Source organism: Eschrichtius robustus, chromosome 20, assembly GCF_028021215.1.
Source record: "Eschrichtius robustus isolate mEscRob2 chromosome 20, mEscRob2.pri, whole genome shotgun sequence".
NCBI classification, from domain to species: Eukaryota; Metazoa; Chordata; class Mammalia; order Artiodactyla; family Eschrichtiidae; genus Eschrichtius; species Eschrichtius robustus.
The window spans coordinates 23451592-23477697 of NC_090843.1; the positions used below are offsets into that span (position 1 = coordinate 23451592).

Here is a 26106-nt window from a genome sequence, read left to right on the forward strand (position 1 = left end):
ATCTGGGGTATAAGTTAAGAGATTTGCCAGATTGCATGCCAATGCGGAATGTACAACAAATCAATGGAATAATACTTGAGGTCCTAAAATGTAGAAGGCAGAAAGCAACTTCTGTCAGATGGCTACTTTGCTTTCATTTCATTTTACTTCTAATATTTCCAGCTTTACTGGGGGAACCATCCAAAGCTTCTGACTGTGTGAAGGTAATGTGTACCATTGTGTAGCTGGGCTTCTCTTCCAAAAGGATTAAAAGTATTTTTGGTGAGGGTCAAAGGAGGAGGGAAGGGTCATGAGAAAGGAGGAGCATGGGCTTGCAGAGAGCCCCAAACTGCGGATAGGAGATCAGGGCACTAGGATCATAGCACTTAACACCTCTGATCTTGTTTTTCCTCACCTGTAAAAGGAGATGAAAAATGCCTTTTCTGCACACTTCTGGGCGAGAAGGGAGCAATATAATTAGTAAAAAAATTGTTTGGGGGAGTTCCCTGGTGGTCTAGTGGTTGGGACCGAGCACTTCCCCTGCTGTGGCCCGGGTTCAATCCCTGGGTGGGGAACTAAGATCCCACAAGCTGTGTGGCACGGCCAAAAAAAAAAAAAAATTGTGTTGAAAAATCAGCAATATTGTCTTTACAGAAGTAGTAAAGTGTTACTATATATGACGTGCTCTAGATCACTGAAAGAGACCTGTATTCAAGCTACCTGGGCAGGAAAGCACATTTTGGAAGTCATCAAGTTAGTGCCAATAAATCTGATACATAGAAAAATAGTTGAAAGCCCCTGAGTGTTTTGTGGATAGAAAAGCTTGAGATTCAGAGCAAGTTCAGAGCTGGACAGTCGAAGAATAAACTAGCTCTCCCATCCATTAGAAGGGCTAGGTAGCAGCTTCTGGTTATGGAACCAGAAACTCTCAGGCTCCCAATAGGACATAAAACAGCATCACTTGTACTCTTTATAAAATTGCAGAAACAAATAAAAGAAACAAAATTATATTTACACCTGTCCTATAAGACAAAGGGTAGTTGAGACCTAATGTATATAAAATCAGTTTACAAACTGTGATGCACTCTACGAATAAGTTCTCATTTGCCGAGAGCACAGCATAGGATATGTGGCCGTTAATGTGAATTCCCTTCCCCCTTCCATGCCTTTCTCTTGTTCCTTTATGTATGCGGATCAGTTACATTATTAAGCTAACTATGTACCTGAGCTCTTATTAGCTTAATAACGTAACCAAGAATCTGATTTTTAGCAAGGGGGTAGTTCTTAGAAACGTAGGGAGCTGGAACGCTGAATGAATGAATTAAAATAATGCAATTACATCATTAATTTGAAAATGTATCATCATTGATTAAAAATAAAAATTATTAAAAAATTAAATTAAAATTAAAAAATTTATTATCCCGCAATTGAGACTCACCACAACGTGTGACGTCTGTCAGGCATTCACTGTCACAACGCAGCTTGACTGTCTTACAGACAACCTCAATAGTATTTTTAAATTGGCAGAGGCAGCAGGCCATACGGCTAGGTAAGACCCTATAAAGGGAAACACAGGTAATTAAATTCGTGGTAAAAGAGTTACTTGAGTGGGTAGACGAGGTAGGCCAAGGCCACCACAGACCAGTGCAAAAAGGAGTTCTTGGGGCATATGGACTGGAGAACTGGATAGGGGCCGGTTGGCCAATTGCTGCTCTTGACTGTTGTAAGTAAATATAGAGGAGGAGAGAGGTGCCCAACAGAAGGATTAGGATGGCAGTAGGTATGGTATGCCTAGAAAAAAGGGAATAGGGATTAGAATTGGGTGACATTGATCTGTAGTTTAATTCAGAAGTATCTCCTTCCAACCCGAAAGCCTCACTTGGGGTTGAGAGTACGCAGGAAGAAGGCGGACTTCTAAGAAGAGTCTGAATAAGACCGCACCTTCTGGAGTCCTTTTCTCAGTTCCTATTTGTGAGTAGTAATATATTAGAAATCATTCTAGTAAGAAAAAAGCATCGTGTGGTTAAACAATAACAGAGATCGCATTGGCCAAATCTGGACAAAAGGAACATTCCAAAGAATAACACTATCGTTATAATAAGGTATAACATAGTTACTTTTTAAAAAAGCACATGAGTTCATAATGATACTCAAAATGAAAAGTGGGGGAGCTCTTCTTTATAGAATAATGTCAGCTAATAAATGCAAAAGGAATGATAGAATTAGGAAAGTGTCATTTGGCAACTATCAATGTAATAATCGATTCAGACAAGGATTATCATTGATGCACAGTTGGGTGAAGAGTTGTTTGAAAGTAGGATCTTCACTGATCCCAACGTATCACCCCACATATTATTTATCAATTACCAAGGGGAAAAATAACTTTACAATGGAGAGATATGGAAGATACCACCTCAGTCAAGTGATCAAACTTAGCACTGGGCCACCTGAAGTGATGAAGTATGAAGAATACATCACCTATATAGTATTCTTCCCCAAAATGTTTACTTTGAATCTAATGAGGAAACAGACAAATCCAGACTGTGGGGCAATTGACAAGACAACTGGCTTAGACTCTTCAAAAATGCCAATGTCATAAAACATCAAAAAAAATAGTAGGGAAATATTCTAGATTAAAGGAAACAAAGACATGACATGCAATGCCTAATCTTTAACTGGACCCTGTATCAAAACAAAACAGACTTAAACTATGTTATTGGCTTCTGGCCAAGATGAAGTAACAAGGACCAATTTGACCTCCCACCTGAAACAATGAAAACATCAGACAGGACATATGAAACAACAGTTTTCAAGAAACTGGACCTCAGGCAATAAAGTTCAGTGATCTCCAGGAGATGGGAAATAAATGAAGTGATCCCTCTAATTGCCCTACCTTACTTCTCTGAGAGAGTTTCCAGGTCATGGTAAAGGGAAGAGAAGTCCTGGCAGAGACTGGTGGACCCCCTGACTGAGGAAATGGAGCTGAGAGTCTGGGAAAACCAACGTAACTAGAGTTCCCAAAGCAGAGTATCAGAGAGAAAAGAAGTGCACAGACAAAGAACTCTGGAGACATGCAGAGGGATCTCTTGAGAATTCAACAAAGTATTGGTCAGTACATTTGTGTGAGGAATTCCCTGATGCCAGGAAAAGAACCACATGAAAGGATTAATAATAAGAATAACTGGATATCACACAGGGTTGTAGGAATAGTACCTGTTCCTACAAGTCAGACTGCAAAACCTCATGATGCTCAGAAAGGACTTGTCTCCGTAGTTGCATACAGTGAGCTCCACACTAAAGGCTACTTGGACTCCTACCCAACGAATCTTACACACTAGACCTAAAAGAATAAAATTGTTCTGAGTAACTTGATTTCACCCAAAACAAAGCCCAAGCATTTTACAGGAATATATATATATATATATAGCAAATAATAAACTAAACCTCACAATATCTGGGATCATATGAAAAATTGCCAAGGATGCAAAGAAGTAGGAAAATATGACCCATACTGAGGAGAAAAGGCAATCAATCAAAACTAACCCATAATCCATACAGATGTTAGAATTGGCAGAAAAGAACATTTAAAAAGTTATTATACATGAAGAAAAGTTATTACAACTGCATTTCGTATGTTAATAAACCCAGAATAAACACTGAAAATGTTAAGTATAGGCATGGAAAATGTAAAACAGACCCAAATTGTGCTTCTAGAGATTAAAAACAATGTCTAAATGAAAAAGATACGGAACGAGGTTAATGGCAGATTAGACACTGCAGAAGAAAGGGTCAGTGAACATTAAGGCATAGCAATAGAAACTATCCAAAATGAAACAAAAAGAGTAACAAAACAAAACAACAACAAAAATGAATAGAGCCTCAGTGAGTTGTGCAACAACGTCAAGTGGCCTAATACATGGGTACTTAGAGTCCATGAAGGAGAGGAGAAATACAACAATTTGAAGAAATAATAGCCAACACTTTTCCAAATTGGTAAACACTATAAACCCACAAAGTCAAGAAGATCAATGAACTGTAAGCATAAGAAACATGGACAAAACTACACCAAGGCACAAAAAATAATCAAATTGCTCAAAACCAGCAATAAAGAGAAAAATTTAAAAGCAGCCAGAGGAAAAAACTATACACTACGTACAGAGGAACAAAGATAACAACGACAGCAGAATTCGTGCTGGAAACAATGTAAAGGAGAACTCAGTGGAATAACACCTTTAAAGTAGTGCATTGAATTCTATCAAGCTAGAATTCTATACCCAGATCTGTCCAAACAAAAGCAAAATGAAGACTATCTCAGACATACAAAAGCTGAAAGAATTCATTACTAGTAGACTTTCACTATAAGAAAGGGTAAAAGAAGTATTTTTAAGCAGGAGGAAAATGACACTTGTTTGGAATATGGATCTACACAAACGATTAAGAATACTGGAATTGGGACTTCCCTGGTGGTTCAGTGGTTAAGAATCTGCCTGCCGGTGCAGGGGACACGGGTCCCATCCCTGGTCTCGGAAAGTCCCACATGCTGTGGAGCAACTAAGTCCGTGCGCCACAACTCCTGAGCCCGCGCGTCTAGAGCCCGTACTCCACAACAAGAGAAGCCACCGCAATGAGAAGCCCGTGCACCGCAATGAAGACCCAACGCAGCCAAAAAAGAAAAAAGGAAACAAAAAATCCTGGGAATATACTTTTCAGTAAAAGAACAAAGTGTATCTCAGTCCTCATGACTAAAGAGAAGAATCAAGTAGTAGTGGGTGGAAAGGTGGCTTTGATTCTCAAGTTTGTGGGTTCTGAATCTGAATGAATTATTGTCCTTACCTCAATGAGACAGAGAATTGTAACCAAAATCGTCACTACTACAGTTACAGATATTGCCAAGATGAGTTTGTTGTTACAGCCATATCCTGGAACTTCTTTTGTGAGCTAAAAAAATAAATGACAAATTTTTTAAAAACAAGGAGATACAAGGGATGAAAGCTAACTCTTCTTAAACCTATTCTAAACAATAGCTAACTATTCTTAAACTACTATAAAACCCAATCCTTCCAGGCGAGTAGCTTCTATAAGAACAAGCTAAATTTAGTGTTATTAATCTTATCATTAGCCTTTTCTTCTACAATTTATTTACCTACAATTTAGTTGTCCTGTGTTATGTCCTCTTCTCGTCTACCCTAGGAATAGTGGCACACTCTCTAAATGAGCCAAGTGGGAGATCACTGTCTTAGCCAGTTTCACGGCTGAAGGTAAGATACAGACTAGGAGCCCGTGGTATTCCTGCTTGGGCACGTTCATGGCATGTCCTAAACTGAGTAAAAGTCCAGGTCCCATGTTTCAGGGGTTCTCCTCACCTCACTTGACTCCTGCTCTTTCTGCTCACTCTGGGCTTCTGTGCTCTCACTGACAGAGTTGTCACTTTTCCACTGGTCCGTATCCCATTCCGCTTTGGACACCTTTACTTCTTGCTGCTTGCTGAGAAGCTTCATCAGGAGGCCTGTTCTAGAGATGAGGTTGGCACAGGCCAGCTGCACGTGGGTCTCCGAGCAGTCTATTTTCAAAGTCTGGATAACATGAGAAATGAGCCTTCGCATGACATTGTTGGGGATGAGGGACCGCAGCTGCTGCTTTAGCTGAGTTTCAACTTGATCACCCGGGGATGTGAACCCCAGGAAAGTGAAGCCTGTGGGCTTAGAGGATAATTCAGTGCCCGTGTTGTGCTACTCCCATTGTGTTTCGTTGGTGTGTTGAACAGTTGGCATACTGTTGTCTGCAGCAACAGTAGAATGTGCAGTGGAGACGTTCCTATGGGTAGTGTTTCCAGGGCTGGTTCCTCCTGGCAGACTAGAGTTTCCTGTAGAAATAATTTCTTCAGAAACGTTTTGTGCAGTATTGTTTTCTGAAGTGGTGTTTTCTATCGAAGGGTCTGAAAGCGAAAATAATTCTGGAAAAGGATTTTCCTGAGAAGTCACTTCTCCTGAAGATGAAACAGGCTCTCGCGGAGGGGAATTTATGAGACTCCTCCCTACAGAGAACGGAGGGCTTGCAAGCATCATTCTATTGGGTGAACTTTTCTTTCTGAACTTTTGACTCCTTTTGACTTTGGGTTTTCTGTGGACCCGATGAGTCCTAATTTTATGGAAGATGTATTTTTTTCCCAGAATGTGAGATTAGTTCAAAATCCTTAATATTTCTAACTCTAGCCTTTGCATCTTCTAAAACAAGTATAGTGTTGGATAAGTCTTTTGATTTGCTTTTAACCTCAGGTGGGGATTCTGGAGGGATGGAGGCAGAAGGCCTGCCCTTGAAGTACTGTTTCAGGGTAGAGGAACCTGCTGCCTTGTGTTCCTTTATGAATGAAGACTCTGCATTGGAGGACTTTCCCACCAGCTTCCTGGGCCTCTGCACCATGAGTAGCTGTTTCAGCTTTCTTGGGGATGGCCTCCTGAGCCTTCTTTCTTCGGCAGTGCTCGCCACAGATGGCTGGGCATTCTGTTTCCCCCAGACGCTCTCATCTCCCACTGCTTGGAGGTGCATTTTCTGTAGGCCCCTCGGGCCCTTGAGGACCCTGTTCACTCTCAGCAGCTTTTCCTCTGTACTCTTAGTCTTTGCTAGGCTGTCTTTCTGTGGTTGGGCAGTTTCCAACTTCTTTTGAAAGACGTAGCGTTTATACATGGCACTTAAAAGGTTGGAACGCGTACGCGTGGCAGGTTTTTCTTCCTTTTTCACCTCATCCATTTTTTCTTGAGTTTCTGCATCTAACAAATTTTCCAGAAAATGGAGTTTCCTCCATCTATTTTTATTAGTTGAATTGTTGCGTGCACGTTTAACAGAAGGGCTCCTTGTATTGTTTTTCAAAAGGCCCAGCGGCATATCTCCATCTTGTGTATTTGAAAAAAGAAGTTGAAGGAATGGTAATAATGTTGATTCCACATCTCCTAGATCTCCCTCTGAGATATAAGGCAGTATGTAATTTCGTGCCCTGATAATATCACTGTTATTATTAAAGTCCAGCTGCTCATTCATGAAGCCTGACAAGCTGACAGCACTTTTATCTGAGGATGCCCTCTCTGACTCAATAGTCAGCTCGGGGCTGTTGTTCTTCTTCCACGCTTGTAACACCTTCATCAACGATCCTTCTGCATTCTCTAGGGATGTTTCTTCATCTGGCAAAAAAGAGGAGACTGTTTTTGATCACTGAAGACTGATGGGACAGCTTTTTGTCAGGCCACAGCCAAATAAATTAGGAATCAGTCAACGTTTGAGTGCCACTTAGGAGAAAAAGAAACCCACACTTAAGCCTATGACTGGCAACAAGAAAATGTGAAAAAGGTATCTCTTGAAAAAGTGGCTATCTACTCAGAAAATTCTGTAGCGTGAAATATAGTCACTATATTCAGGATTACTCCACTGGTTCCCAGGGGCCAGTACTCAAGAATAGCCAAGGCTGGAAGACAAATCCTCCCCTACTCAGCTGGACTCTCTGCAGATCTACTGTGACTCCTCACATTCACATACCCCATCCTGTCCTGCCTCAGAGGCAGAGGAGTGTGAGGCTTCCTCTCTCCACCTCTTCAGTGAGCTTGCGTTCTTGCTACTGTCACAGATGACCACGACAACAACCGCCACAAACAGGTGGTCACCTGGACATGCCCTTCTCCACCCACCCACCGAGTCCTTTGCTCACTCCCTGCTTCCATATATCCCAGCCGCCATAACAGAAGGCTCTATACAGAAAAAAACACTATGTCCGCCCTGGCTCTTTGCTAAAATTTGGCCAGGGATCTGGGGTATAAGTTAAGAGATTTGCCAGATTGCATGCCAATGCGGAATGTACAACAAATCAATGGAATAATACTTGAGGTCCTAAAATGTAGAAGGCAGAAAGCAACTTCTGTCAGATGGCTACTTTGCTTTCATTTCATTTTACTTCTAATATTTCCAGCTTTACTGGGGGAACCATCCAAAGCTTCTGACTGTGTGAAGGTAATGTGTACCATTGTGTAGCTGGGCTTCTCTTCCAAAAGGATTAAAAGTATTTTTGGTGAGGGTCAAAGGAGGAGGGAAGGGTCATGAGAAAGGAGGAGCATGGGCTTGCAGAGAGCCCCAAACTGGGGATAGGAGATCAGGGCACTAGGATCATAGCACTTAACACCTCTGATCTTGTTTTTCCTCACCTGTAAAAGGAGATGAAAAATGCCTTTTCTGCACACTTCTGGGCGAGAAGGGAGCAATATAATTAGTAAAAAAATTGTTTGGGGGAGTTCCCTGGTGGTCTAGTGGTTGGGACCGAGCACTTCCCCTGCTGTGGCCCGGGTTCAATCCCTGGGTGGGGAACTAAGATCCCACAAGCTGTGTGGCACGGCCAAAAAAAAAAAAAAATTGTGTTGAAAAATCAGCAATATTGTCTTTACAGAAGTAGTAAAGTGTTACTATATATGACGTGCTCTAGATCACTGAAAGAGACCTGTATTCAAGCTACCTGGGCAGGAAAGCACATTTTGGAAGTCATCAAGTTAGTGCCAATAAATCTGATACATAGAAAAATAGTTGAAAGCCCCTGAGTGTTTTGTGGATAGAAAAGCTTGAGATTCAGAGCAAGTTCAGAGCTGGACAGTCTAAGAATAAACTAGCTCTCCCATCCATTAGAAGGGCTAGGTAGCAGCTTCTGGTTATGGAACCAGAAACTCTCAGGCTCCCAATAGGACATAAAACAGCATCACTTGTACTCTTTATAAAATTGCAGAAACAAATAAAAGAAACAAAATTATATTTACACCTGTCCTATAAGACAAAGGGTAGTTGAGACCTAATGTATATAAAATCAGTTTACAAACTGTGATGCACTCTACGAATAAGTTCTCATTTGCCGAGAGCACAGCATAGGATATGTGGCCGTTAATGTGAATTCCCTTCCCCCTTCCATGCCTTTCTCTTGTTCCTTTATGTATGCGGATCAGTTACATTATTAAGCTAACTATGTACCTGAGCTCTTATTAGCTTAATAATGTAACCAAGAATCTGATTTTTAGCAAGGGGGTAGTTCTTAGAAACGTAGGGAGCTGGAACGCTGAATGAATGAATTAAAATAATGCAATTACATCATTAATTTGAAAATTTATCATCATTGATTAAAAATAAAAATTATTAAAAAATTAAATTAAAATTAAAAAATTTATTATCCCGCAATTGAGACTCACCACAACGTGTGACGTCTGTCAGGCATTCACTGTCACAACGCAGCTTGACTGTCTTACAGACAACCTCAATAGTATTTTTAAATTGGCAGAGGCAGCAGGCCATACGGCTAGGTAAGACCCTATAAAGGGAAACACAGGTAATTAAATTCGTGGTAAAAGAGTTACTTGAGTGGGTAGACGAGGTAGGCCAAGGCCACCACAGACCAGTGCAAAAAGGAGTTCTTGGGGCATATGGACTGGAGAACTGGATAGGGGCCGGTTGGCCAATTGCTGCTCTTGACTGTTGTAAGTAAATATAGAGGAGGAGAGAGGTGCCCAACAGAAGGATTAGGATGGCAGTAGGTATGGTATGCCTAGAAAAAAGGGAATAGGGATTAGAATTGGGTGACATTGATCTGTAGTTTAATTCAGAAGTATCTCCTTCCAACCCGAAAGCCTCACTTGGGGTTGAGAGTACGCAGGAAGAAGGCGGACTTCTAAGAAGAGTCTGAATAAGACCGCACCTTCTGGAGTCCTTTTCTCAGTTCCTATTTGTGAGTAGTAATATATTAGAAATCATTCTAGTAAGAAAAAAGCATCGTGTGGTTAAACAATAACAGAGATCGCATTGGCCAAATCTGGACAAAAGGAACATTCCAAAGAATAACACTATCGTTATAATAAGGTATAACATAGTTACTTTTTAAAAAAGCACATGAGTTCATAATGATACTCAAAATGAAAAGTGGGGGAGCTCTTCTTTATAGAATAATGTCAGCTAATAAATGCAAAAGGAATGATAGAATTAGGAAAGTGTCATTTGGCAACTATCAATGTAATAATCGATTCAGACAAGGATTATCATTGATGCACAGTTGGGTGAAGAGTTGTTTGAAAGTAGGATCTTCACTGATCCCAACGTATCACCCCACATATTATTTATCAATTACCAAGGGGAAAAATAACTTTACAATGGAGAGATATGGAAGATACCACCTCAGTCAAGTGATCAAACTTAGCACTGGGCCACCTGAAGTGATGAAGTATGAAGAATACATCACCTATATAGTATTCTTCCCCAAAATGTTTACTTTGAATCTAATGAGGAAACAGACAAATCCAGATTGTGGGGCAATTGACAAGACAACTGGCTTAGACTCTTCAAAAATGCCAATGTCATAAAACATCAAAAAAAATAGTAGGGAAATATTCTAGATTAAAGGAAACAAAGACATGACATGCAATGCCTAATCTTTAACTGGACCCTGTATCAAAACAAAACAGACTTAAACTATGTTATTGGCTTCTGGCCAAGATGAAGTAACAAGGACCAATTTGACCTCCCACCTGAAACAATGAAAACATCAGACAGGACATATGAAACAACAGTTTTCAAGAAACTGGACCTCAGGCAAATAAAGTTCAGTGATCTCCAGGAGATGGGAAATAAATGAAGTGATCCCTCTAATTGCCCTACCTTACTTCTCTGAGAGAGTTTCCAGGTCATGGTAAAGGGAAGAGAAGTCCTGGCAGAGACTGGTGGACCCCCTGACTGAGGAAATGGAGCTGAGAGTCTGGGAAAACCAACGTAACTAGAGTTCCCAAAGCAGAGTATCAGAGAGAAAAGAAGTGCACAGACAAAGAACTCTGGAGACATGCAGAGGGATCTCTTGAGAATTCAACAAAGTATTGGTCAGTACATTTGTGTGAGGAATTCCCTGATGCCAGGAAAAGAACCACATGAAAGGATTAATAATAAGAATAACTGGATATCACACAGGGTTGTAGGAATAGTACCTGTTCCTACAAGTCAGACTGCAAAACCTCATGATGCTCAGAAAGGACTTGTCTCCGTAGTTGCATACAGTGAGCTCCACACTAAAGGCTACTTGGACTCCTACCCAACGAATCTTACACACTAGACCTAAAAGAATAAAATTGTTCTGAGTAACTTGATTTCACCCAAAACAAAGCCCAAGCATTTTACAGGAATATATATATATATATAGCAAATAATAAACTAAACCTCACAATATCTGGGATCATATGAAAAATTGCCAAGGATGCAAAGAAGTAGGAAAATATGACCCATACTGAGGAGAAAAGGCAATCAATCAAAACTAACCCATAATCCATACAGATGTTAGAATTGGCAGAAAAGAACATTTAAAAAGTTATTATACATGAAGAAAAGTTATTACAACTGCATTTCGTATGTTAATAAACCCAGAATAAACACTGAAAATGTTAAGTATAGGCATGGAAAATGTAAAACAGACCCAAATTGTGCTTCTAGAGATTAAAAACAATGTCTAAATGAAAAAGATACGGAACGAGGTTAATGGCAGATTAGACACTGCAGAAGAAAGGGTCAGTGAACATTAAGGCATAGCAATAGAAACTATCCAAAATGAAACAAAAAGAGTAACAAAACAAAACAACAACAAAAATGAATAGAGCCTCAGTGAGTTGTGCAACAACGTCAAGTGGCCTAATACATGGGTACTTAGAGTCCATGAAGGAGAGGAGAAATACAACAATTTGAAGAAATAATAGCCAACACTTTTCCAAATTGGTAAACACTATAAACCCACAAAGTCAAGAAGATCAATGAACTGTAAGCATAAGAAACATGGACAAAACTACACCAAGGCACAAAAAATAATCAAATTGCTCAAAACCAGCAATAAAGAGAAAAATTTAAAAGCAGCCAGAGGAAAAAACTATACACTACGTACAGAGGAACAAAGATAACAACGACAGCAGATTTCTTGCTGGAAACAATGTAAAGGAGAACTCAGTGGAATAACACCTTTAAAGTAGTGCATTGAATTCTATCAAGCTAGAATTCTATACCCAGATCTGTCCAAACAAAAGCAAAATGAAGACTATCTCAGACATACAAAAGCTGAAAGAATTCATTACTAGTAGACTTTCACTATAAGAAAGGGTAAAAGAAGTATTTTTAAGCAGGAGGAAAATGACACTTGTTTGGAATATGGATCTACACAAACGATTAAGAATACTGGAATTGGGACTTCCCTGGTGGTTCAGTGGTTAAGAATCTGCCTGCCAGTGCAGGGGACACGGGTCCCATCCCTGGTCTCGGAAAGTCCCACATGCTGTGGAGCAACTAAGTCCGTGCGCCACAACTCCTGAGCCCGCGCGTCTAGAGCCCGTACTCCACAACAAGAGAAGCCACCGCAATGAGAAGCCCGTGCACCGCAATGAAGACCCAACGCAGCCAAAAAAGAAAAAAGGAAACAAAAAATCCTGGGAATATACTTTTCAGTAAAAGAACAAAGTGTATCTCAGTCCTCATGACTAAAGAGAAGAATCAAGTAGTAGTGGGTGGAAAGGTGGCTTTGATTCTCAAGTTTGTGGGTTCTGAATCTGAATGAATTATTGTCCTTACCTCAATGAGACAGAGAATTGTAACCAAAATCGTCACTACTACAGTTACAGATATTGCCAAGATGAGTTTGTTGTTACAGCCATATCCTGGAACTTCTTTTGTGAGCTAAAAAAATAAATGACAAATTTTTTAAAAACAAGGAGATACAAGGGATGAAAGCTAACTCTTCTTAAACCTATTCTAAACAATAGCTAACTATTCTTAAACTACTATAAAACCCAATCCTTCCAGGCGAGTAGCTTCTATAAGAACAAGCTAAATTTAGTGTTATTAATCTTATCATTAGCCTTTTCTTCTACAATTTATTTACCTACAATTTAGTTGTCCTGTGTTATGTCCTCTTCTCGTCTACCCTAGGAATAGTGGCACACTCTCTAAATGAGCCAAGTGGGAGATCACTGTCTTAGCCAGTTTCACGGCTGAAGGTAAGATACAGACTAGGAGCCCGTGGTATTCCTGCTTGGGCACGTTCATGGCATGTCCTAAACTGAGTAAAAGTCCAGGTCCCATGTTTCAGGGGTTCTCCTCACCTCACTTGACTCCTGCTCTTTCTGCTCACTCTGGGCTTCTGTGCTCTCACTGACAGAGTTGTCACTTTTCCACTGGTCCGTATCCCATTCCGCTTTGGACACCTTTACTTCTTGCTGCTTGCTGAGAAGCTTCATCAGGAGGCCTGTTCTAGAGATGAGGTTGGCACAGGCCAGCTGCACGTGGGTCTCCGAGCAGTCTATTTTCAAAGTCTGGATAACATGAGAAATGAGCCTTCGCATGACATTGTTGGGGATGAGGGACCGCAGCTGCTGCTTTAGCTGAGTTTCAACTTGATCACCCGGGGATGTGAACCCCAGGAAAGTGAAGCCTGTGGGCTTAGAGGATAATTCAGTGCCCGTGTTGTGCTACTCCCATTGTGTTTCGTTGGTGTGTTGAACAGTTGGCATACTGTTGTCTGCAGCAACAGTAGAATGTGCAGTGGAGACGTTCCTATGGGTAGTGTTTCCAGGGCTGGTTCCTCCTGGCAGACTAGAGTTTCCTGTAGAAATAATTTCTTCAGAAACGTTTTGTGCAGTATTGTTTTCTGAAGTGGTGTTTTCTATCGAAGGGTCTGAAAGCGAAAATAATTCTGGAAAAGGATTTTCCTGAGAAGTCACTTCTCCTGAAGATGAAACAGGCTCTCGCGGAGGGGAATTTATGAGACTCCTCCCTACAGAGAACGGAGGGCTTGCAAGCATCATTCTATTGGGCGAACTTTTCTTTCTGAACTTTTGACTCCTTTTGACTTTGGGTTTTCTGTGGACCCGATGAGTCCTAATTTTATGGAAGATGTATTTTTTTCCCAGAATGTGAGATTAGTTCAAAATCCTTAATATTTCTAACTCTAGCCTTTGCATCTTCTAAAACAAGTATAGTGTTGGATAAGTCTTTTGATTTGCTTTTAACCTCAGGTGGGGATTCTGGAGGGATGGAGGCAGAAGGCCTGCCCTTGAAGTACTGTTTCAGGGTAGAGGAACCTGCTGCCTTGTGTTCCTTTATGAATGAAGACTCTGCATTGGAGGACTTTCCCACCAGCTTCCTGGGCCTCTGCACCATGAGTAGCTGTTTCAGCTTTCTTGGGGATGGCCTCCTGAGCCTTCTTTCTTCGGCAGTGCTCGCCACAGATGGCTGGGCATTCTGTTTCCCCCAGACGCTCTCATCTCCCACTGCTTGGAGGTGCATTTTCTGTAGGCCCCTCGGGCCCTTGAGGACCCTGTTCACTCTCAGCAGCTTTTCCTCTGTACTCTTAGTCTTTGCTAGGCTGTCTTTCTGTGGTTGGGCAGTTTCCAACTTCTTTTGAAAGACGTAGCGTTTATACATGGCACTTAAAAGGTTGGAACGCGTACGCGTGGCAGGTTTTTCTTCCTTTTTCACCTCATCCATTTTTTCCTGAGTTTCTGCATCTAACAAATTTTCCAGAAAATGGAGTTTCCTCCATCTATTTTTATTAGTTGAATTGTTGCGTGCACGTTTAACAGAAGGGCTCCTTGTATTGTTTTTCAAAAGGCCCAGCGGCATATCTCCATCTTGTGTATTTGAAAAAAGAAGTTGAAGGAATGGTAATAATGTTGATTCCACATCTCCTAGATCTCCCTCTGAGATATAAGGCAGTATGTAATTTCGTGCCCTGATAACATCACTGTTATTATTAAAGTCCAGCTGCTCATTCATGAAGCCTGACAAGCTGACAGCACTTTTATCTGAGGATGCCCTCTCTGACTCAATAGTCAGCTCGGGGCTGTTGTTCTTCTTCCACGCTTGTAACACCTTCATCAACGATCCTTCTGCATTCTCTAGGGATGTTTCTTCATCTGGCAAAAAAGAGGAGACTGTTTTTGATCACTGAAGACTGATGGGACAGCTTTTTGTCAGGCCACAGCCAAATAAATTAGGAATCAGTCAACGTTTGAGTGCCACTTAGGAGAAAAAGAAACCCACACTTAAGCCTATGACTGGCAACAAGAAAATGTGAAAAAGGTATCTCTTGAAAAAGTGGCTATCTACTCAGAAAATTCTGTAGCGTGAAATATAGTCACTATATTCAGGATTACTCCACTGGTTCCCAGGGGCCAGTACTCAAGAATAGCCAAGGCTGGAAGACAAATCCTCCCCTACTCAGCTGGACTCTCTGCAGATCTACTGTGACTCCTCACATTCACATACCCCATCCTGTCCTGCCTCAGAGGCAGAGGAGTGTGAGGCTTCCTCTCTCCACCTCTTCAGTGAGCTTGCGTTCTTGCTACTGTCACAGATGACCACGACAACAACCGCCACAAACAGGTGGTCACCTGGACATGCCCTTCTCCACCCACCCACCGAGTCCTTTGCTCACTCCCTGCTTCCATATATCCCAGCCGCCATAACAGAAGGCTCTATACAGAAAAAAACACTATGTCCGCCCTGGCTCTTTGCTAAAATTTGGCCAGGGATCTGGGGTATAAGTTAAGAGATTTGCCAGATTGCATGCCAATGCGGAATGTACAACAAATCAATGGAATAATACTTGAGGTCCTAAAATGTAGAAGGCAGAAAGCAACTTCTGTCAGATGGCTACTTTGCTTTCATTTCATTTTACTTCTAATATTTCCAGCTTTACTGGGGGAACCATCCAAAGCTTCTGACTGTGTGAAGGTAATGTGTACCATTGTGTAGCTGGGCTTCTCTTCCAAAAGGATTAAAAGTATTTTTGGTGAGGGTCAAAGGAGGAGGGAAGGGTCATGAGAAAGGAGGAGCATGGGCTTGCAGAGAGCCCCAAACTGGGGATAGGAGATCAGGGCACTAGGATCATAGCACTTAACACCTCTGATCTTGTTTTTCCTCACCTGTAAAAGGAGATGAAAAATGCCTTTTCTGCACACTTCTGGGCGAGAAGGGAGCAATATAATTAGTAAAAAAATTGTTTGGGGGAGTTCCCTGGTGGTCTAGTGGTTGGGACCGAGTACTTCCCCTGCTGTGGCCCGGGTTCAATCCCTGGGTGGGGAACTAAGATCCCACAAGCTGTGTGGCACGGCCAAAAAAAAAAAAAAATTGTGTTGAAAAATCAGCAATATTGTCTTTACAGAAGTAGTAAAGTGTTACTATATATGACGTGCTCTAGATCACTGAAAGAGACCTGTATTCAAGCTACCTGGGCAGGAAAGCACATTTTGGAAGTCATCAAGTTAGTGCCAATAAATCTGATACATAGAAAAATAGTTGAAAGCCCCTGAGTGTTTTGTGGATAGAAAAGCTTGAGATTCAGAGCAAGTTCAGAGCTGGACAGTCTAAGAATAAACTAGCTCTCCCATCCATTAGAAGGGCTAGGTAGCAGCTTCTGGTTATGGAACCAGAAACTCTCAGGCTCCCAATAGGACATAAAACAGCATCACTTGTACTCTTTATAAAATTGCAGAAACAAATAAAAGAAACAAAATTATATTTACACCTGTCCTATAAGACAAAGGGTAGTTGAGACCTAATGTATATAAAATCAGTTTACAAACTGTGATGCACTCTACGAATAAGTTCTCATTTGCCGAGAGCACAGCATAGGATATGTGGCCGTTAATGTGAATTCCCTTCCCCCTTCCATGCCTTTCTCTTGTTCCTTTATGTATGCGGATCAGTTACATTATTAAGCTAACTATGTACCTGAGCTCTTATTAGCTTAATGATGTAACCAAGAATCTGATTTTTAGCAAGGGGGTAGTTCTTAGAAACGTAGGGAGCTGGAACGCTGAATGAATGAATTAAAATAATGCAATTACATCATTAATTTGAAAATGTATCATCATTGATTAAAAATAAAAATTATTAAAAAATTAAATTAAAATTAAAAAATTTATTATCCCGCAATTGAGACTCACCACAACGTGTGACGTCTGTCAGGCATTCACTGTCACAACGCAGCTTGACTGTCTTACAGACAACCTCAATAGTATTTTTAAATTGGCAGAGGCAGCAGGCCATACGGCTAGGTAAGACCCTATAAAGGGAAACACAGGTAATTAAATTCGTGGTAAAAGAGTTACTTGAGTGGGTAGACGAGGTAGGCCAAGGCCACCACAGACCAGTGCAAAAAGGAGTTCTTGGGGCATATGGACTGGAGAACTGGATAGGGGCCGGTTGGCCAATTGCTGCTCTTGACTGTTGTAAGTAAATATAGAGGAGGAGAGAGGTGCCCAACAGAAGGATTAGGATGGCAGTAGGTATGGTATGCCTAGAAAAAAGGGAATAGGGATTAGAATTGGGTGACATTGATCTGTAGTTTAATTCAGAAGTATCTCCTTCCAACCCGAAAGCCTCACTTGGGGTTGAGAGTACGCAGGAAGAAGGCGGACTTCTAAGAAGAGTCTGAATAAGACCGCACCTTCTGGAGTCCTTTTCTCAGTTCCTATTTGTGAGTAGTAATATATTAGAAATCATTCTAGTAAGAAAAAAGCATCGTGTGGTTAAACAATAACAGAGATCGCATTGGCCAAATCTGGACAAAAGGAACATTCCAAAGAATAACACTATCGTTATAATAAGGTATAACATAGTTACTTTTTAAAAAAGCACATGAGTTCATAATGATACTCAAAATGAAAAGTGGGGGAGCTCTTCTTTATAGAATAATGTCAGCTAATAAATGCAAAAGGAATGATAGAATTAGGAAAGTGTCATTTGGCAACTATCAATGTAATAATCGATTCAGACAAGGATTATCATTGATGCACAGTTGGGTGAAGAGTTGTTTGAAAGTAGGATCTTCACTGATCCCAACGTATCACCCCACATATTATTTATCAATTACCAAGGGGAAAAATAACTTTACAATGGAGAGATATGGAAGATACCACCTCAGTCAAGTGATCAAACTTAGCACTGGGCCACCTGAAGTGATGAAGTATGAAGAATACATCACCTATATAGTATTCTTCCCCAAAATGTTTACTTTGAATCTAATGAGGAAACAGACAAATCCAGATTGTGGGGCAATTGACAAGACAACTGGCTTAGACTCTTCAAAAATGCCAATGTCATAAAACATCAAAAAAAATAGTAGGGAAATATTCTAGATTAAAGGAAACAAAGACATGACATGCAATGCCTAATCTTTAACTGGACCCTGTATCAAAACAAAACAGACTTAAACTATGTTATTGGCTTCTGGCCAAGATGAAGTAACAAGGACCAATTTGACCTCCCACCTGAAACAATGAAAACATCAGACAGGACATATGAAACAACAGTTTTCAAGAAACTGGACCTCAGGCAAATAAAGTTCAGTGATCTCCAGGAGATGGGAAATAAATGAAGTGATCCCTCTAATTGCCCTACCTTACTTCTCTGAGAGAGTTTCCAGGTCATGGTAAAGGGAAGAGAAGTCCTGGCAGAGACTGGTGGACCCCCTGACTGAGGAAATGGAGCTGAGAGTCTGGGAAAACCAACGTAACTAGAGTTCCCAAAGCAGAGTATCAGAGAGAAAAGAAGTGCACAGACAAAGAACTCTGGAGACATGCAGAGGGATCTCTTGAGAATTCAACAAAGTATTGGTCAGTACATTTGTGTGAGGAATTCCCTGATGCCAGGAAAAGAACCACATGAAAGGATTAATAATAAGAATAACTGGATATCACACAGGGTTGTAGGAATAGTACCTGTTCCTACAAGTCAGACTGCAAAACCTCATGATGCTCAGAAAGGACTTGTCTCCGTAGTTGCATACAGTGAGCTCCACACTAAAGGCTACTTGGACTCCTACCCAACGAATCTTACACACTAGACCTAAAAGAATAAAATTGTTCTGAGTAACTTGATTTCACCCAAAACAAAGCCCAAGCATTTTACAGGAATATATATATATATATAGCAAATAATAAACTAAACCTCACAATATCTGGGATCATATGAAAAATTGCCAAGGATGCAAAGAAGTAGGAAAATATGACCCATACTGAGGAGAAAAGGCAATCAATCAAAACTAACCCATAATCCATACAGATGTTAGAATTGGCAGAAAAGAACATTTAAAAAGTTATTATACATGAAGAAAAGTTATTACAACTGCATTTCGTATGTTAATAAACCCAGAATAAACACTGAAAATGTTAAGTATAGGCATGGAAAATGTAAAACAGACCCAAATTGTGCTTCTAGAGATTAAAAACAATGTCTAAATGAAAAAGATACGGAACGAGGTTAATGGCAGATTAGACACTGCAGAAGAAAGGGTCAGTGAACATTAAGGCATAGCAATAGAAACTATCCAAAATGAAACAAAAAGAGTAACAAAACAAAACAACAACAAAAATGAATAGAGCCTCAGTGAGTTGTGCAACAACGTCAACTGGCCTAATACATGGGTACTTAGAGTCCATGAAGGAGAGGAGAAATACAACAATTTGAAGAAATAATAGCCAACACTTTTCCAAATTGGCAAACACTATAAACCCACAAAGTCAAGAAGATCAATGAACTGTAAGCATAAGAAACATGGACAAAACTACACCAAGGCACAAAAAATAATCAAATTGCTCAAAACCAGCAATAAAGAGAAAAATTTAAAAGCAGCCAGAGGAAAAAACTATACACTACGTACAGAGGAACAAAGATAACAACGACAGCAGAATTCGTGCTGGAAACAATGTAAAGGAGAACTCAGTGGAATAACACCTTTAAAGTAGTGCATTGAATTCTATCAAGCTAGAATTCTATACCCAGATCTGTCCAAACAAAAGCAAAATGAAGACTATCTCAGACATACAAAAGCTGAAAGAATTCATTACTAGTAGACTTTCACTATAAGAAAGGGTAAAAGAAGTATTTTTAAGCAGGAGGAAAATGACACTTGTTTGGAATATGGATCTACACAAACGATTAAGAATACTGGAATTGGGACTTCCCTGGTGGTTCAGTGGTTAAGAATCTGCCTGCCGGTGCAGGGGACACGGGTCCCATCCCTGGTCTCGGAAAGTCCCACATGCTGTGGAGCAACTAAGTCCGTGCGCCACAACTCCTGAGCCCGCGCGTCTAGAGCCCGTACTCCACAACAAGAGAAGCCACCGCAATGAGAAGCCCGTGCACCGCAATGAAGACCCAACGCAGCCAAAAAAGAAAAAAGGAAACAAAAAATCCTGGGAATATACTTTTCAGTAAAAGAACAAAGTGTATCTCAGTCCTCATGACTAAAGAGAAGAATCAAGTAGTAGTGGGTGGAAAGGTGGCTTTGATTCTCAAGTTTGTGGGTTCTGAATCTGAATGAATTATTGTCCTTACCTCAATGAGACAGAGAATTGTAACCAAAATCGTCACTACTACAGTTACAGATATTGCCAAGATGAGTTTGTTGTTACAGCCATATCCTGGAACTTCTTTTGTGAGCTAAAAAAATAAATGACAAATTTTTTAAAAACAAGGAGATACAAGGGATGAAAGCTAACTCTTCTTAAACCTATTCTAAACAATAGCTAACTATTCTTAAACTACTATAAAACCCAATCCTTCCAGGCGAGTAGCTTCTATAAGAACAAGCTAAATTTAGTGTTATTAATCTTATCATTAGCCTTTTCTTCTACAATTTATTTACCTACAATTTAGTTGTCCTGTGTTATGTCCTCTTCTCGTCTACCCTAGGAATAGTGGCACACTCTCTAAATGAGCCAAGTGGGAGATCACTGTCTTAGCCAGTTTCACGGCTGAAGGTAAGATACAGACTAGGAGCCCGTGGTATTCCTGCTTGGGCACGTTCATGGCATGTCCTAAACTGAGTAAAAGTCCAGGTCCCATGTTTCAGGGGTTCTCCTCACCTCACTTGACTCCTGCTCTTTCTGCTCACTCTGGGCTTCTGTGCTCTCACTGACAGAGTTGTCACTTTTCCACTGGTCCGTATCCCATTCCGCTTTGGACACCTTTACTTCTTGCTGCTTGCTGAGAAGCTTCATCAGGAGGCCTGTTCTAGAGATGAGGTTGGCACAGGCCAGCTGCACGTGGGTCTCCGAGCAGTCTATTTTCAAAGTCTGGATAACATGAGAAATGAGCCTTCGCATGACATTGTTGGGGATGAGGGACCGCAGCTGCTGCTTTAGCTGAGTTTCAACTTGATCACCCGGGGATGTGAACCCCAGGAAAGTGAAGCCTGTGGGCTTAGAGGATAATTCAGTGCCCGTGTTGTGCTACTCCCATTGTGTTTCGTTGGTGTGTTGAACAGTTGGCATACTGTTGTCTGCAGCAACAGTAGAATGTGCAGTGGAGACGTTCCTATGGGTAGTGTTTCCAGGGCTGGTTCCTCCTGGCAGACTAGAGTTTCCTGTAGAAATAATTTCTTCAGAAACGTTTTGTGCAGTATTGTTTTCTGAAGTGGTGTTTTCTATCGAAGGGTCTGAAAGCGAAAATAATTCTGGAAAAGGATTTTCCTGAGAAGTCACTTCTCCTGAAGATGAAACAGGCTCTCGCGGAGGGGAATTTATGAGACTCCTCCCTACAGAGAACGGAGGGCTTGCAAGCATCATTCTATTGGGTGAACTTTTCTTTCTGAACTTTTGACTCCTTTTGACTTTGGGTTTTCTGTGGACCCGATGAGTCCTAATTTTATGGAAGATGTATTTTTTTCCCAGAATGTGAGATTAGTTCAAAATCCTTAATATTTCTAACTCTAGCCTTTGCATCTTCTAAAACAAGTATAGTGTTGGATAAGTCTTTTGATTTGCTTTTAACCTCAGGTGGGGATTCTGGAGGGATGGAGGCAGAAGGCCTGCCCTTGAAGTACTGTTTCAGGGTAGAGGAACCTGCTGCCTTGTGTTCCTTTATGAATGAAGACTCTGCATTGGAGGACTTTCCCACCAGCTTCCTGGGCCTCTGCACCATGAGTAGCTGTTTCAGCTTTCTTGGGGATGGCCTCCTGAGCCTTCTTTCTTCGGCAGTGCTCGCCACAGATGGCTGGGCATTCTGTTTCCCCCAGACGCTCTCATCTCCCACTGCTTGGAGGTGCATTTTCTGTAGGCCCCTCGGGCCCTTGAGGACCCTGTTCACTCTCAGCAGCTTTTCCTCTGTACTCTTAGTCTTTGCTAGGCTGTCTTTCTGTGGTTGGGCAGTTTCCAACTTCTTTTGAAAGACGTAGCGTTTATACATGGCACTTAAAAGGTTGGAACGCGTACGCGTGGCAGGTTTTTCTTCCTTTTTCACCTCATCCATTTTTTCCTGAGTTTCTGCATCTAACAAATTTTCCAGAAAATGGAGTTTCCTCCATCTATTTTTATTAGTTGAATTGTTGCGTGCACGTTTAACAGAAGGGCTCCTTGTATTGTTTTTCAAAAGGCCCAGCGGCATATCTCCATCTTGTGTATTTGAAAAAAGAAGTTGAAGGAATGGTAATAATGTTGATTCCACATCTCCTAGATCTCCCTCTGAGATATAAGGCAGTATGTAATTTCGTGCCCTGATAACATCACTGTTATTATTAAAGTCCAGCTGCTCATTCATGAAGCCTGACAAGCTGACAGCACTTTTATCTGAGGATGCCCTCTCTGACTCAATAGTCAGCTCGGGGCTGTTGTTCTTCTTCCACGCTTGTAACACCTTCATCAACGATCCTTCTGCATTCTCTAGGGATGTTTCTTCATCTGGCAAAAAAGAGGAGACTGTTTTTGATCACTGAAGACTGATGGGACAGCTTTTTGTCAGGCCACAGCCAAATAAATTAGGAATCAGTCAACGTTTGAGTGCCACTTAGGAGAAAAAGAAACCCACACTTAAGCCTATGACTGGCAACAAGAAAATGTGAAAAAGGTATCTCTTGAAAAAGTGGCTATCTACTCAGAAAATTCTGTAGCGTGAAATATAGTCACTATATTCAGGATTACTCCACTGGTTCCCAGGGGCCAGTACTCAAGAATAGCCAAGGCTGGAAGACAAATCCTCCCCTACTCAGCTGGACTCTCTGCAGATCTACTGTGACTCCTCACATTCACATACCCCATCCTGTCCTGCCTCAGAGGCAGAGGAGTGTGAGGCTTCCTCTCTCCACCTCTTCAGTGAGCTTGCGTTCTTGCTACTGTCACAGATGACCACGACAACAACCGCCACAAACAGGTGGTCACCTGGACATGCCCTTCTCCACCCACCCACCGAGTCCTTTGCTCACTCCCTGCTTCCATATATCCCAGCCGCCATAACAGAAGGCTCTATACAGAAAAAAACACTATGTCCGCCCTGGCTCTTTGCTAAAATTTGGCCAGGGATCTGGGGTATAAGTTAAGAGATTTGCCAGATTGCATGCCAATGCGGAATGTACAACAAATCAATGGAATAATACTTGAGGTCCTAAAATGTAGAAGGCAGAAAGCAACTTCTGTCAGATGGCTACTTTGCTTTCATTTCATTTTACTTCTAATATTTCCAGCTTTACTGGGGGAACCATCCAAAGCTTCTGACTGTGTGAAGGTAATGTGTACCATTGTGTAGCTGGGCTTCTCTTCCAAAAGGATTAAAAGTATTTTTGGTGAGGGTCAAAGGAGGAGGGAAGGGTCATGAGAAAGGAGGAGCATGGGCTTGCAGAGAGCCCCAAACTGGGGATAGGAGATCAGGGCACTAGGATCATAGCACTTAACACCTCTGATCTTGTTTTTCCTCACCTGTAAAAGGAGATGAAAAATGCCTTTTCTGCACACTTCTGGGCGAGAAGGGAGCAAGATAATTAGTAAAAAAATTGTTTGGGGGAGTTCCCTGGTGGTCTAGTGGTTGGGACCGAGCACTTCCCCTGCTGTGGCCCGGGTTCAATCCCTGGGTGGGGAACTAAGATCCCACAAGCTGTGTGGCACGGCCAAAAAAAAAAAAAAATTGTGTTGAAAAATCAGCAATATTGTCTTTACAGAAGTAGTAAAGTGTTACTATATATGACGTGCTCTAGATCACTGAAAGAGACCTGTATTCAAGCTACCTGGGCAGGAAAGCACATTTTGGAAGTCATCAAGTTAGTGCCAATAAATCTGATACATAGAAAAATAGTTGAAAGCCCCTGAGTGTTTTGTGGATAGAAAAGCTTGAGATTCAGAGCAAGTTCACAGCTGGACAGTCTAAGAATAAACTAGCTCTCCCATCCATTAGAAGGGCTAGGTAGCAGCTTCTGGTTATGGAACCAGAAACTCTCAGGCTCCCAATAGGACATAAAACAGCATCACTTGTACTCTTTATAAAATTGCAGAAACAAATAAAAGAAACAAAATTATATTTACACCTGTCCTATAAGACAAAGGGTAGTTGAGACCTAATGTATATAAAATCAGTTTACAAACTGTGATGCACTCTACGAATAAGTTCTCATTTGCCGAGAGCACAGCATAGGATATGTGGCCGTTAATGTGAATTCCCTTCCCCCTTCCATGCCTTTCTCTTGTTCCTTTATGTATGCGGATCAGTTACATTATTAAGCTAACTATGTACCTGAGCTCTTATTAGCTTAATAATGTAACCAAGAATCTGATTTTTAGCAAGGGGGTAGTTCTTAGAAACGTAGGGAGCTGGAACGCTGAATGAATGAATTAAAATAATGCAATTACATCATTAATTTGAAAATTTATCATCATTGATTAAAAATAAAAATTATTAAAAAATTAAATTAAAATTAAAAAATTTATTATCCCGCAATTGAGACTCACCACAACGTGTGACGTCTGTCAGGCATTCACTGTCACAACGCAGCTTGACTGTCTTACAGACAACCTCAATAGTATTTTTAAATTGGCAGAGGCAGCAGGCCATACGGCTAGGTAAGACCCTATAAAGGGAAACACAGGTAATTAAATTCGTGGTAAAAGAGTTACTTGAGTGGGTAGACGAGGTAGGCCAAGGCCACCACAGACCAGTGCAAAAAGGAGTTCTTGGGGCATATGGACTGGAGAACTGGATAGGGGCCGGTTGGCCAATTGCTGCTCTTGACTGTTGTAAGTAAATATAGAGGAGGAGAGAGGTGCCCAACAGAAGGATTAGGATGGCAGTAGGTATGGTATGCCTAGAAAAAAGGGAATAGGGATTAGAATTGGGTGACATTGATCTGTAGTTTAATTCAGAAGTATCTCCTTCCAACCCGAAAGCCTCACTTGGGGTTGAGAGTACGCAGGAAGAAGGCGGACTTCTAAGAAGAGTCTGAATAAGACCGCACCTTCTGGAGTCCTTTTCTCAGTTCCTATTTGTGAGTAGTAATATATTAGAAATCATTCTAGTAAGAAAAAAGCATCGTGTGGTTAAACAATAACAGAGATCGCATTGGCCAAATCTGGACAAAAGGAACATTCCAAAGAATAACACTATCGTTATAATAAGGTATAACATAGTTACTTTTTAAAAAAGCACATGAGTTCATAATGATACTCAAAATGAAAAGTGGGGGAGCTCTTCTTTATAGAATAATGTCAGCTAATAAATGCAAAAGGAATGATAGAATTAGGAAAGTGTCATTTGGCAACTATCAATGTAATAATCGATTCAGACAAGGATTATCATTGATGCACAGTTGGGTGAAGAGTTGTTTGAAAGTAGGATCTTCACTGATCCCAACGTATCACCCCACATATTATTTATCAATTACCAAGGGGAAAAATAACTTTACAATGGAGAGATATGGAAGATACCACCTCAGTCAAGTGATCAAACTTAGCACTGGGCCACCTGAAGTGATGAAGTATGAAGAATACATCACCTATATAGTATTCTTCCCCAAAATGTTTACTTTGAATCTAATGAGGAAACAGACAAATCCAGACTGTGGGGCAATTGACAAGACAACTGGCTTAGACTCTTCAAAAATGCCAATGTCATAAAACATCAAAAAAAATAGTAGGGAAATATTCTAGATTAAAGGAAACAAAGACATGACATGCAATGCCTAATCTTTAACTGGACCCTGTATCAAAACAAAACAGACTTAAACTATGTTATTGGCTTCTGGCCAAGATGAAGTAACAAGGACCAATTTGACCTCCCACCTGAAACAATGAAAACATCAGACAGGACATATGAAACAACAGTTTTCAAGAA

General features: G+C 41.0%; 1 pseudogene; it reads right to left on the bottom strand.

The window, feature by feature from the left end:
• LOC137755301 (RAD52 motif-containing protein 1-like) overlaps positions 1-26106 on the bottom strand; it is a 227810-nt pseudogene that overhangs the window by 126852 nt on the left and 74852 nt on the right.